Here is a 12,221-nt window from a genome sequence, read left to right as displayed (position 1 = left end):
AACAGGATGAGTTCAGATACTTCTCAGTTACATCTTTCTTGTAAAGATTGCCAGGGCATTTACAGAAGTATTTGGAGGCCCACTGTGTTCCTCTCAAGGCTCCCAGAAAAGTGAAACTTAGATCACACCAAAGCACCTTCATCTGAGCTTGGGGTCATTCAAACAGAGCCTGAACAAAATTTAATTTTGCTCTGGCGGTAAGGATTTGCGGAGCAAATTAATGCTGGAGTGTAAACAAGGCGTCTTGAGTCAGCCTAAGAGACTGTAAAGGACAACCTGCTTTCAAAGCTTGGAAGCAATCCTTTTACATGCTAATTACAAACCCTTCGGTGTTTGTGAAAGCCAGTTCCTCTGGGATTTCTATTTGCCAACAAGTTGTTTATTTCTAGTTTAAAGGAAGGGAAGGGTCTATGAATTATTGAGCAGCGAACCTGTGTTTTGCCTGTACTGGATGAGAGATTGCTTCTCTTGGTCTTAGAGGCCATCCTTGGACCTAGCATTGCCCCGGTCCGCACCTGGGGAATGGAGATGTGACCCAGGGTGCAGAGCTGGCAGGTCCTGGAGCTGGATTTCAAACCTGAGCAAGCCTGGACGCCAGAACCTGTGGGCCCATCTCCTGCATGTTATCAACCTTCAAACATAAGTCTGCTTCTTCGGAGAAGGAAAATCATCATATGGTTTCACTCATACATGGAATATAAGAAATGGTGAAAGATATTATAGGGAAAGGAGGGGAATTGAGTGGGAAAAATTAGAGAGGGAGACTAACCATAAGAGACTCTTAACTCTGGGAAACAAACAAAGGGTTGTGGAAGGGGAGGTAGTTGGGGGGGATGGTGACTGGGTGATGGGCACTGAGGAGGACACTTGATGGGATGAGCACTGGGTGTTATACTACTATATGTTGGCAAATTGAATTTAAATTTAAAAATGCAAAAAAAAAAAAGTCTGCATCTTTCTAAAGTATATTCCCAAATTCAGTGTTCTTAGTATTTCAGAATGGTCTGCCTCTAGCCCAAATTAGCTAGCTCTTGTAAACTCAGCTTTCATTTCAGTAACAAGGAAAAGGAGGCATTCAGCCAAGAAGCAAGCTGTCAGAGGAGAGGGAGATTGCAGGTCTGGGCTAACACATCCTAGCCTGTGGTGCTTCCTGAGCTCTACCAACCACTCCGCAAGAAGATGCAATGGAAAATCACTCCCTCTTTGTTATATCTTTTTTTTTCTTTGGGGAAGATGTGTTTTCAGCACTCACAGGAAAGACAGACTGCCTGTGACCTCATGGTGCAAGGCAAGGATCCTGCCTGGGAACATAATAAAGTGCGATGCCAATGCCAATGCCAATGCCAGGTAGGGAGGTTTAACCCTTTGTGACCTTTCCAGTACTGCTGGCACTGTCTATGAGGCCAGAAAACCCGACAACAGTCAGAAGATTACAGCATGGTTTTAAAACTGCTACGGAGGTCTACCCTCCCCCACCATGAGGCAATATCTACAAGTCATATCCTTAAACTTCCCACTTAGACTTATTTTTAAAGCATACACCAAACACATTTTAGTGAAATTGGAGAACTGGAGCCTTTGACCCAGAAATGAAACAGCCGTTGGCTTCCAGACTGCTCGTCATGAGACAGAAGACTTGAAACACCAGAAGCAAGTTCAAACCCTATAATGTGCAGTATCACTCTTTAGATGTGCCAGGAGCTGCCCAGCAGCACATAGTGCATGAGACAAAACAAGTTTCAAACAATTATAAGACGCAACATATAAATCAAGCATTTAAAATATTTATTGATCCAGAAATGTTTGAGGCAAAAAAAAAAAAAAAAAAAAAAAAAAACCTTGCATCCCTAGGGCTCTTATTACCCCCGTAGGACTGTTTGGATGCAAATAATCTTAACTGCTTGCACACCCATTGGTACCCTTCACCTAAGGAGCCTTTCAGCCTCAGCTTCAAGTGCAGGGGAAGTGCAAATAGCCTCTGCACTTCAGAGTGGAGTTTGCTTTGCTAGGAAACCGTTGAGCAAAATCCCAGCACGCTCTGATTCACTCCGGCTGCTGATTGGCCGCTCTCCTGGCCGCTGACATCATCCTGTTGCTGGGTGGAAACTGCTGCACTGCCGTCCATCCTGCCTGCAGATTCTGGAGAAGGCGACCTTGTACTCAACAGCGAAATCACATTGTAGCTCAAATGGAACGCTCTCCTTCTGCGATCCTTTCCATCACCTTAGGCCTCTTAAATGAGAGCACGCCTGCAACCCCCCACCCCCACCCCATAACGGTGCAAAAGCTTTTGCATGGCACTCTCTCCTCCAAGCTACCCAGCCCAACCCCCTTCTAGAATACCTTCCTTCTTTGAGGGTAGACGGTCGATGTTGTCTACATCTCCCAATGAGGCTGGCTTTCCGATCGGTGTATGTTTACCTTTATCAACAGAATTGAAGTCTGCTCTTAACTGCTACTGTGGATAGTGAGCAGTACTTCGGACTTTCTGTAATAAATGCTTCCCCAACTGTCATTCTCCTAGTGTTCTGTGAGCCATTGATAAAGGGGGAAGGGATGGTAAAGGCCAACTGGGGTATTGCCCTTTACAGTTTGCAAAGTGCTTTTTACATTCATCCTCATTTGTCCCTCACAACAATCCAATGACTAAGTATATGGCTTCCTCCATTTTATAGATAAGGAACCAAGCCCCCCAACATTAAATTCTTTGCCAGCCACATAATCAAAAATGACAAAGCTGGGACTCTAACCCAGGCTTTCTGACTCTCATTTCTGAACTTTGTCCACTCAGACATAGCATCTTTCAGCCCAGGGAGACTTTAGTGGCTTGCAAAGGTCAGTCCAAAGTGGCTAACCCAGTGTCAGAACTCACCCAGCAAACCTCATTCTCTGCGCAAGACCCTTTCTTCTAAACCTCTTGTGAGCTCTCAAGACACCATTCTTCAGGTTTTCTTTAGGGATGCTCTTAGATACACATTTATTTTAAAAATCCCTAGGCTTTCACTTATTAAGTGAAGCTTTAAGGGGAAAAAATAGAAGGCTAATATTTCAGATGCACATTTGCATACATTACATAAGACTTCTATAAGGGGTAAGCTTTTCTAGTTGCAAGGTTTATTTTAAGTTTTAATGGAATGATTTTGACAGAGTAGAAATAGCAGGCTTCATACCAGCTCAAGTAACTTAGGTGGCAGAGGCATTTCTGCCCTGGAAAGTGGGGCTCCTCCTCATCTCATCTCGGGAGGAAACACTGGATTTCTCTTGTTGATCTCCAGCTGGGATGATTAACCACCATTTGCCTGGCTTTCATCTTGCCTGGCCAGGGCTTTGCTTTCATCTCATTCATTGCTCCAAACCCTTGCTCTCTTCAACTTTTTTTTTTTTTAAGATTTTATTTATTTATCTGAAAGAGAGAGAGTTTGAGCACAAGGCAGGGGGTGGAGGCAGACTCCCCACTGAGCGTGGATCCTGACTTGGGGCTGGATCCCAGGACCCTGAGATCATGACCTGAGCCAAATTCAGACACTTAACCGAGTTAGCCACCTGGGCGCCCCCTCTCTTCCACCTTTTATGCACATTTGAAATATTACAGCTTCCCTAAGTTATTTTTACATAGGCAGAGAAAGAAATCACCGAATTACTCCTTGGAGCCCATCACATCTGGTTTGCTTAGGCAAAAACAATACTCCCTCAGCCATCCTGATTTTTAAAGGAGACAGACTCCTTCCACAAGGACTTCAGAGACTTAAATGTTGGAGGAGGGGATGAGAAGCGAGGGTACAGATGACTCAGACCTGAAACTGTAGGCGTTTATTTTCTATCTTGATCTTTTGTGACTGCAAGCACAAAAACATAGTACTGTGACTTCTGTTCTACAATTTAGCTGATCTCCAGGTACTGTGAATGCTTCCATCTATCCTCCCAATAGTTACCTTTCCTCCCTTTGGGTATATTATGGGACTATGTGTCCCACTTAATCCCCATGTATCCTGACTCCTGTGTGCAACTTCTGTATACATGGGTCAGTCTCTGAAATTGCTTCATTTTACACTGCTCCGATGTTCAGGTTTTCACTACCCGTGGAAGTACAAACTTACTGATGCTGGTCTTTCTGTGTTATTTTAAGGTAACACAATTTTTCATATTGAACAATAAAATCTTGATCTAATGAACTCTCTGGAGTGAACCTGGGCAGTCTCCACATCCAATGCTTCCCACTCCCTCAAGTGAATGCACCACACCTTTGCTCCTGCTGTCCCTTTGCAAGAAACGTTTGTCTTAAAAAAGGCACAGAGTTAGCACTCAGTAAATGTTGAAGAAAAAAAAATCCTATGGCCACATAGCTGGTTGGTGGTGGTTAAAACTAAAATTAGATCCCAACCTCACTTAAACAAATATTTTTTTTAATAAAGAAACACATTAATGTAGGTTAAGACATTTGTATAGTATCTAGCCCATTCTAAAGCTCCAGGCCTGAAAACTCTCTCCTAGGATTCCAGGAGCTGGATCATCCCTTTCTCTTAATCCACCCAACTCCCTCTCCCTGCCTTTTGATCTCCCCTAGGAGATTCATTTTGCCTAGAAAGTGACAGATAAAATCAAGTCAACGAACATCCATCTTGTTCTGAGCTAGATGATCTCCAAAGGCACTTCCAGCATGACCCCCTGAGTCCCTGGGCCTTGCAAAATTATAATCAGGCTCTGGAATCAGGTGTCATTCAAACCTCAGCTCTGCAATATAGGAGCATGCTGAGAAGAGGGACAGACCCCAATATAAACATGCAGATCATTTTACCTCCCCCCATCTGTTTTATACTTTTATTTACAAATCAAGAGTAGTCACAGATGCACTTCTTATATAGATGAGGATTAAAGAGGGTGAAGTCCATATCACAGAACTGAGAAGTGGGATGTAGAAGAATCCCAGTAAGTGTTACTGAGTATTTTCGCCAAATGGACAAAAGCTCAGAGGCCGGAAGGGAAAAAAATCAAGGTAACAAGGAATAAAATGAAAGCAAATTTCAATAATAAGTGAGTATCTGTCATGGCTCTGTTAAAGGAAAAAAAAAGTGAAATATGCTGAGATAGTATGAAAGATTAGATGATTAACATCAAAAAGAAGGATTTTTGTTGCTGTTGTTAATGAGCTTTGCCAAATAAAACTGTGGCTTTTATTACATTTGGTAAGCCTGTTAATTAGAGTCCTTTTGGCAAAATCCAGCCCTTTTGATATACTCTAGAGATGAAATTGGGGATCAGTGATACATAGAATCTCTTTTCTCGTGACTTCACTGCATCACTTCCAGAACCTCTAGGATAAACTAGAGAGACAAAAATCTTTCACAGAATATCAGAAAATGTTTCCTTAGAGTGAAGCATGTGATACGGTGGCACTGACTCTGGAGAATGAGCAGGAGCCGGCGTTACTAGCTCGGGTAGACCTGGGAAACGTTTGAAGGGCTAAACTTCATATTTCAATCCTGGAAACTTATCAAATGGCCTGGCTGTCTTGGATAATTTCTGCAAGTCCATAAAAAATGATACAGGTTAAGTTCCCGAACGAACGTGTACTGAGTGAGCACCACACACAACACACTGTGCTCCATATGGGAAATCCAGTGAAGAGTAAAAGAGCTATCTCCGGTACCGACAGTCGGGTACCCGACAAGGGTAAGGCACAATGTCACAAGTACAATGTCACGAGTACTGTGATCCACAGATGCCATGGGTTCCTAGCAGTAGTGTACTCCTCTCTGGTTACAAGCTATGGAGATGCTTCCCAGGAAAAAATACCTCCTGGTATCAACATGCATTGATTAATCAATCAGTAATCACCTAGAAGGGACTCTCTAACACAGCCATGCCAAATCAAAGTTCCTCAGAGACCTGTCATCCATTTTAAATGTAGAGTCTTAAATTAGCAAAGAGAAGACATGTTTATCAGATCTGCATATTGCATCAAGTTGGGAGAGAGCTAGTGAACTGATGACTACAGCAAGATTCAGAAAGATCTAGCAGGCTGGGAGGATGGCCTGAAACCAATAAAAATGTAAAAATTTGTATTAAAAAACCAAATATATAAAAACAGGAGGAGAGAGAACTGACTTGGAAGCAACCTGTGTGAAAAGACATAGGGAACGATGAACTGGAAGCTCTTCCTTTGACTATAAGTTTCTTTAGCTAAACCAAATGTCATTACTCAATTGTTAAGGACAGGGGTCACATCTTAAGTGTTTTTATCCCTCCTTTGCCCACCATAGGGTCAAATACAGAGTACCAGCTCTATGGAACTTTCTTTAAAAAGGGTCAAAAGGGAAAAAGCCTAAAGCAATAGGGCTTCACAAAGGAGTGGGTTGTGGTTGAGGCCACCAGAAAAGGCTGTCGGCTCTCTTCTTCTGCACAACCTTCCTGATGCTGCTCTGGGCTTTCTCCTCCTGTCTCCTGAAGCTGAGAACCGAAAGCAAAATCCTTTCCATGTTGCTTTCACTTACTCAGGGAACCATCCCCTGAACCGTAGCCCAGACCAGAAGCCCTCTATCACACACTGCTGGTTCCGACCATGTGGGAACTTTCTAGCACTTACTGCAGTCAGTTAGCCCTGGCACAACCGTGTGCCATCCGTCTCCCTCGCTCCAGTGTGCTCCCTGTGAGAGCCGGGGTGTTGGCCATCCTATGTCTTCATCACTGTATCCCAAGTACCCAGGCCAGTGTTTCTCAAACATCAGTGCCCAGTGCTCCTACAATAAAATGTGTAACTGCATTCAATTGTCCATTTTTTGCACGTAATTTAATTTAGTTGACAACCACTGGTTATTAAAAACTCCCAAGCAGGGATCCCTGGGTGGCGCGGCGGTTTGGCGCCTGCCTTTGGCCCAGGGCGCGATCCTGGAGACCCGGGATCGAATCCCACGTCGGGCTCCCGGTGCATGGAGCCTGCTTCTCCCTCTGCCTGTGTCTCTGCCTCTCTCTCTCTCTCTCTCTCTCTCTCTCTGTGTGACTATCATAAATAAATAAAAATCAAAAAAAAATTAAAAAAAAAAAAAAACTCCCAAGCAGAGGCGCCTGGATGGCTCGGTGGTTGAGTGTCTGCCTTTGGCTCAGGGCATGATCCTAGGATCCTGGGATCGAGTCCTGCATCAGGCTCCCCACAGGGAGCCTGCTTCTCCCTCTGCCTGTGTCTCTCCTCTCTCTTTGTGTCTCTCATGAATAAATAAAATCTTAAAAAAACAACAACAACACCAAAGCTCCCAAGCCATTCAACCCACATTTTACTAACCTAGTAAGAATTCACTCGACCAGAGGACTTTTGTACATTGACCTTCTTTATTCGTTCTTCAAAAAAAAAATTTATTGTATTGAGGATATAACAATGAGAAAAACTGTCCTCATGAAGCTTACAATCTCATGGAGCAGGCAAATAAGTAAGAAAGCAATTGCAAAGCAGGTGACAAGCATGTGAGGAAATAACCTAACTCCATATTACCGCATCCAGATATAAAAAGATCAAGCAAAAGTTTCATCAAGCTTCTTCACAACATATCAGTTTTCTAACTCAACCGGCTGCCTCTCTGAGTGATGATACAGAGGGGCAGAAAAATTACTTTTTGCTGAAGTAATCTCAGTGTTTCCTTGGCCCGCAGAGGAAGTGACCCTATCCACTGGCTTGGAGCCCTCAGCTGCAAACCTAGCAGATACTCATGGACGTCACATCGCGGAAACAGTGGTCACCGCCTTCAGAGCATGGAAAACAACAGATGTTTTCAGATGAGGTGAGCAACTCCTGATAGGAGCTGGATCTATAAAGAATAAATAAGGAGAAAGTGAGGAGAAAAGCAGTATCTCGATTCCCACACCATTTAATTCCTTATGTCACCCAGACTTCCGACGATGGTCTTGGGTTGATGTTTAGAATTTCTACCGTGATCCCTCAAGGCGCACAGCCTCTCAGATGTAACCTTTGCTGTGTACATTCTTCTCCATCTGCAGTGACATGGCATACTTGTCCTTCAGAATCCGCCGTAAGTGATGAGGTGTAGGTGATACTCCTCTCTCGGGCAGAGAATACCAACACTCTATCTTGTTTGTCTCTCCAGCCTCGATCCTATACGTCAAGTTAGTCAGGTCCCGAATGATGCCAGTGGTAGTTGGGTTACAAAGCTTACCAGAATTCTGTTCTCTGCTTTTCACCTGATTTTTAAAATCTTTCCTGTTGCGTATTGAAATCTTAGGCGCTATGAAGACACACACTGCACTTACACAGAGTCAAGGAACATCTAGAAAACTGCTCTGGATTATTTTGTTATCCCTTTTATAGGAAGCACAGATGTGCTACACTCAGGTGATCTAAGAGGTGAGTGGTTGCATTGTAATTGCCCACATTGTGGACCCGGCTGGGCTGACATTTTAATTTGTCTCTTTTGTGGCTTCCATTATCCTGGGGACCAAGGTATGAACGTGTCTGGAATCACAATTTGTGGAAAGTTAGTAAAATTCTGGAACAGTGCCAGTACCATTCAGTGCTTGGGATGGATTTCTTGGAGACTCTCCAAATGTATGGGTTGTCCATTTGTGCCATGTGGCCAGACTTGAGTCTAGAGGAGACAATTAAGATGAAATTATGTTTACTGCAGCCTAGTGGCACAATGGAAAAAAAACTGAGGTGAGCGGTCTGAAGAGGGTGGCTTCTGTGTTTTAGAAGACTTTAGAAGGTTCCAGAGAGGAATGCTGCATGCATGGGGTGAAGCTTGCAGATGCTTAGAAAGCAGTTACTATATAAATATAAAAGATGATTTAAAGGGCAAATGATGGCTGAGGCTGGAAAGGCTCTGGGTTTTGGCAAATGTGCTGTCTACTGAAAGCGAAGGTAGATCAGTGTGATAAACAAAAGCAGGCATTCTGGTTCAGCCTGGGCTGGTAACCCAGCTTCACCACTTGTTGGCTGTAAGACTCTCAAAACGTTCACTTCTTCTCAGAAAAGCAGCAGCATCTTGAAGTTAGGGTTAAATTAGGTAATACATACAAAATGGTTAGCATAATGCCTGACGCTACAAAGTGTTCTGGGAGCCTTATAAGGAGGCAATCTAAAATGTTATCTAAATCCAGTGGCTTATAAGGCTTTTGGTGTCTCAAAGCTCCCTGGGAACTTGATGAAAACTATGGGTCCTTGTCCCTCAGGGGGAAAATGCACATTTACAAAGTTTTCATGCAGTTTTAGAGAATTCAAATACACAAGGCTGTACAACCATAGATTTTAGGTTAAGATCCTTTGTTCTAGGGCTAGGTCCATTCCAAAAAGAGGGAGAAAGTCCTCCATTTTATTTATTTTTTATAATTTTTGATGATTTATAATCATAGTTCCCTAACTTTTTAGATGAGGAAGGGATTTTAGCTCATCTAAGTCCCCTCCCCCATTTTTTAGAACAACAGTTTTAAAATCCTAAGAAAACACTTAGTGTTTCAGATAAACAGGGAACTCTTATCAATTTCACATTTCTATAATTTAAAAAATAAGTTTTCTTTTTATCACCTTCATTTTGAGATACTCCTTAAGATGTATTGTATTTCCCCTCTGTTCCTAACCCTGTGCTCTGAGATACATTTATAGCCCTCAGAAGCTAACGTTCATTCAAAGCCCCATGATGGATGCAATGACCATTTTCTCTGGGTATTTTAATATCAAAACCTAGGCTGCTGTACCCATTTGATATTGTGCTATTTGCTGGACTATACTGCTTGAATATAATTTCATCAGGTAGGAATTTGTATTATCAGAGTTACCGAGCTCCTATGATGGGACAGGCTCTGTTCCTTCCTCCTAGGATCCGTGATTGAATAGAGGCCAGACAGAGACATGTGCCCTCATGCAGGTTCTAGTCTAATGGGCAAAATGATCTTTTCTTTTGGATGGATATGACTGGGGTTGAGATTCTATTCGTGGGCAGGAACAGAGGTAACCTGCCAGTTTTTAGCCAAGTGAATGTCACCAAGGCCTCCATTACCATACCTCAAGGACATCTGCCTTCATATACTTAGACAACAGTCAGCAGTATGGGCAGCACTAAACACAGAATAGCCATGTGCGTCTGGGCAAAATCCCACCCAAAACTTCGCCTGGCAAAAGCAAGAACTAGAGCAGTAAATAGGCCATATTAGGAAGGTCATCCCTTGGTTTTTCACTGCAAAATGTTTTTAAGCACTTCTATTTTGCTTCCAGGATACTTTGGGTGACTTTTGAGGAAAATGTGAACAACAGAGCAAAGATCCTCGGGTTTAGCAGTTTGCTGTAGTGAGAACAGAGCGGGGGATGTGGCTGACAATATGGAGAAGAGACAGATTAATTCAAGGGATAGGAGCCTGAAAATGAAAACCTGGAAGTAGCTCAGATAAATGACAGGGCAAAAGGCCGGAGACATTAAAAGGCTTTGAAATCCTGTAATCTTGTTCAAGTTGTTTCCGGAGCCCCAGAAACAGTGTGACACAGTCAGTGTAGCTAATGTGTCGCTGGGATCCAGGGGCTCTGGGCGATTCACCTGATGTCACTTAGAATAGGGATAGGATGATGTTGCTGCATTCCAGAAGGCAAAAGACAAAGACAACAGAGTTGAGGTGGTGCTGGCAGGTTGGGGCTAGAGCCTCCATTCACCTCAGCTTCTTGTCCTGTTTAGGGGGACAGACAACTGGTCTTCATTCTGAAGCTACTTTGGGTGGCACCAGGGTGCTCCAGAAACTATGGCACCAACATATCTGCCTTCCCTTCTCTGCTTTTTCTACCTAGAAAAATCTTACCCATTTTTGTTAACCTCCACATCTAGAACCTTACCCTTGCCTGGCTAAGTATATTCCTTAGTTATTTGGGAAATAGGAGATAGTCCTCTTGGCATTATCAGACTTTGCTTCAGCCCTTTTTTACCTGAGATGTCACTGCACAATGGACCAAGGATGACAGTGAGAAAGCAAAATATGTTCATGACATCTGAGGAAAGTGAAATCAACCTCAATGAGTTGCATCATTTGCTCAATCACTTACCTATGACTTGGTAATACAGTGGCCTTTCTTACATGCACCCATAATTTGCAAGCCACAGTATTTTTGGCAGATGATTTGCTTATCTCTTGTCCCAGTGAATGCTTTGATAGACAACAATATATATATATATATCCTGTATCCCGGGTCCTTGTAAACAACCAGGAAATAAATAAGGCATTTTGCCTGGTGACCAAGGCAGATTCCCAAGTGGGCTTCTATACACAGAGGGCAATTGTAAAAGGCAAAGATGACAGAACCAATGGCTTGGTCCATGCTTTATGTATCTTGCCCATTATACCACCCAGAGGACCCTCTCAGCCCAGATTTATATTTTAAAAAACCAGACCCATTAATATAGCTAGGCTCTTGCTTGAGTCATATAGAATACACCAGGCATATTATCTTTCATGATTTTGTTCACAATACAAAAGGTAGTTGCCTCCCGCAGACTAAAGCTGAAGATCCTCAGCTATATGTTAGTAGGCAAAACTCTTAAAATATTTTGAGGTGCTCTGAGATTTCCAGCTCTTCAATGTAAATAATATGAGCTGCCAAACTCCAATTTTTCAGTTAAAACTCTAAATAATAATGATGACTGGCTATCTCTAGCTTAGAAAAAAGAATTTATTCAGCACAAGACACATAAAGGGATATACGTATGTATGTGTGTGCATACACTCGCCTATATACACGTACAAGCCCACGTTCCAGAGAAGATCATCTTTCTTCACCTAGAGATTAGAATGAGGAATACATTGCTGTCATCTCATTTCTCCAAGCACTTAGCTTCTTCATTATTTGACATTATCTCTGACATGGAGTTCTCTATCTTGGAATGTGGATTGGATAGGCGAATAGAAAACAAAAACGTTCTTTGCAAACACAAGTGCAATAAAGATGCTTAATAAAAAAAAAAGATGCTTAATGATAAACCTTGCATGTTATCAAGTACTCGAGGCCCTTTTAAATCAAAACAAGCAGTGGTAAATGATAACAGGAAACCAGAGTATTAAAATTCAAGTAAATTTCAATGCCTCTTGGGAAGGAGTATGATTGTTGTATGGAACTTTTTAAAAATAATGATAGCTAACATTTCCTGAGTACTCATAATCGGAGGGTCATTGTTCTATGCACTTTACATATATTCTTTCACTTAATCCTCAAAATACGCTATAAAGTTAAGTACTAAAAATGA

Source organism: Nyctereutes procyonoides, unplaced genomic scaffold, assembly GCF_905146905.1.
Source record: "Nyctereutes procyonoides isolate TBG_1078 unplaced genomic scaffold, NYPRO_anot_genome, whole genome shotgun sequence".
NCBI classification, from domain to species: Eukaryota; Metazoa; Chordata; class Mammalia; order Carnivora; family Canidae; genus Nyctereutes; species Nyctereutes procyonoides.
Note: the sequence above shows the minus strand (reverse complement) of the source record.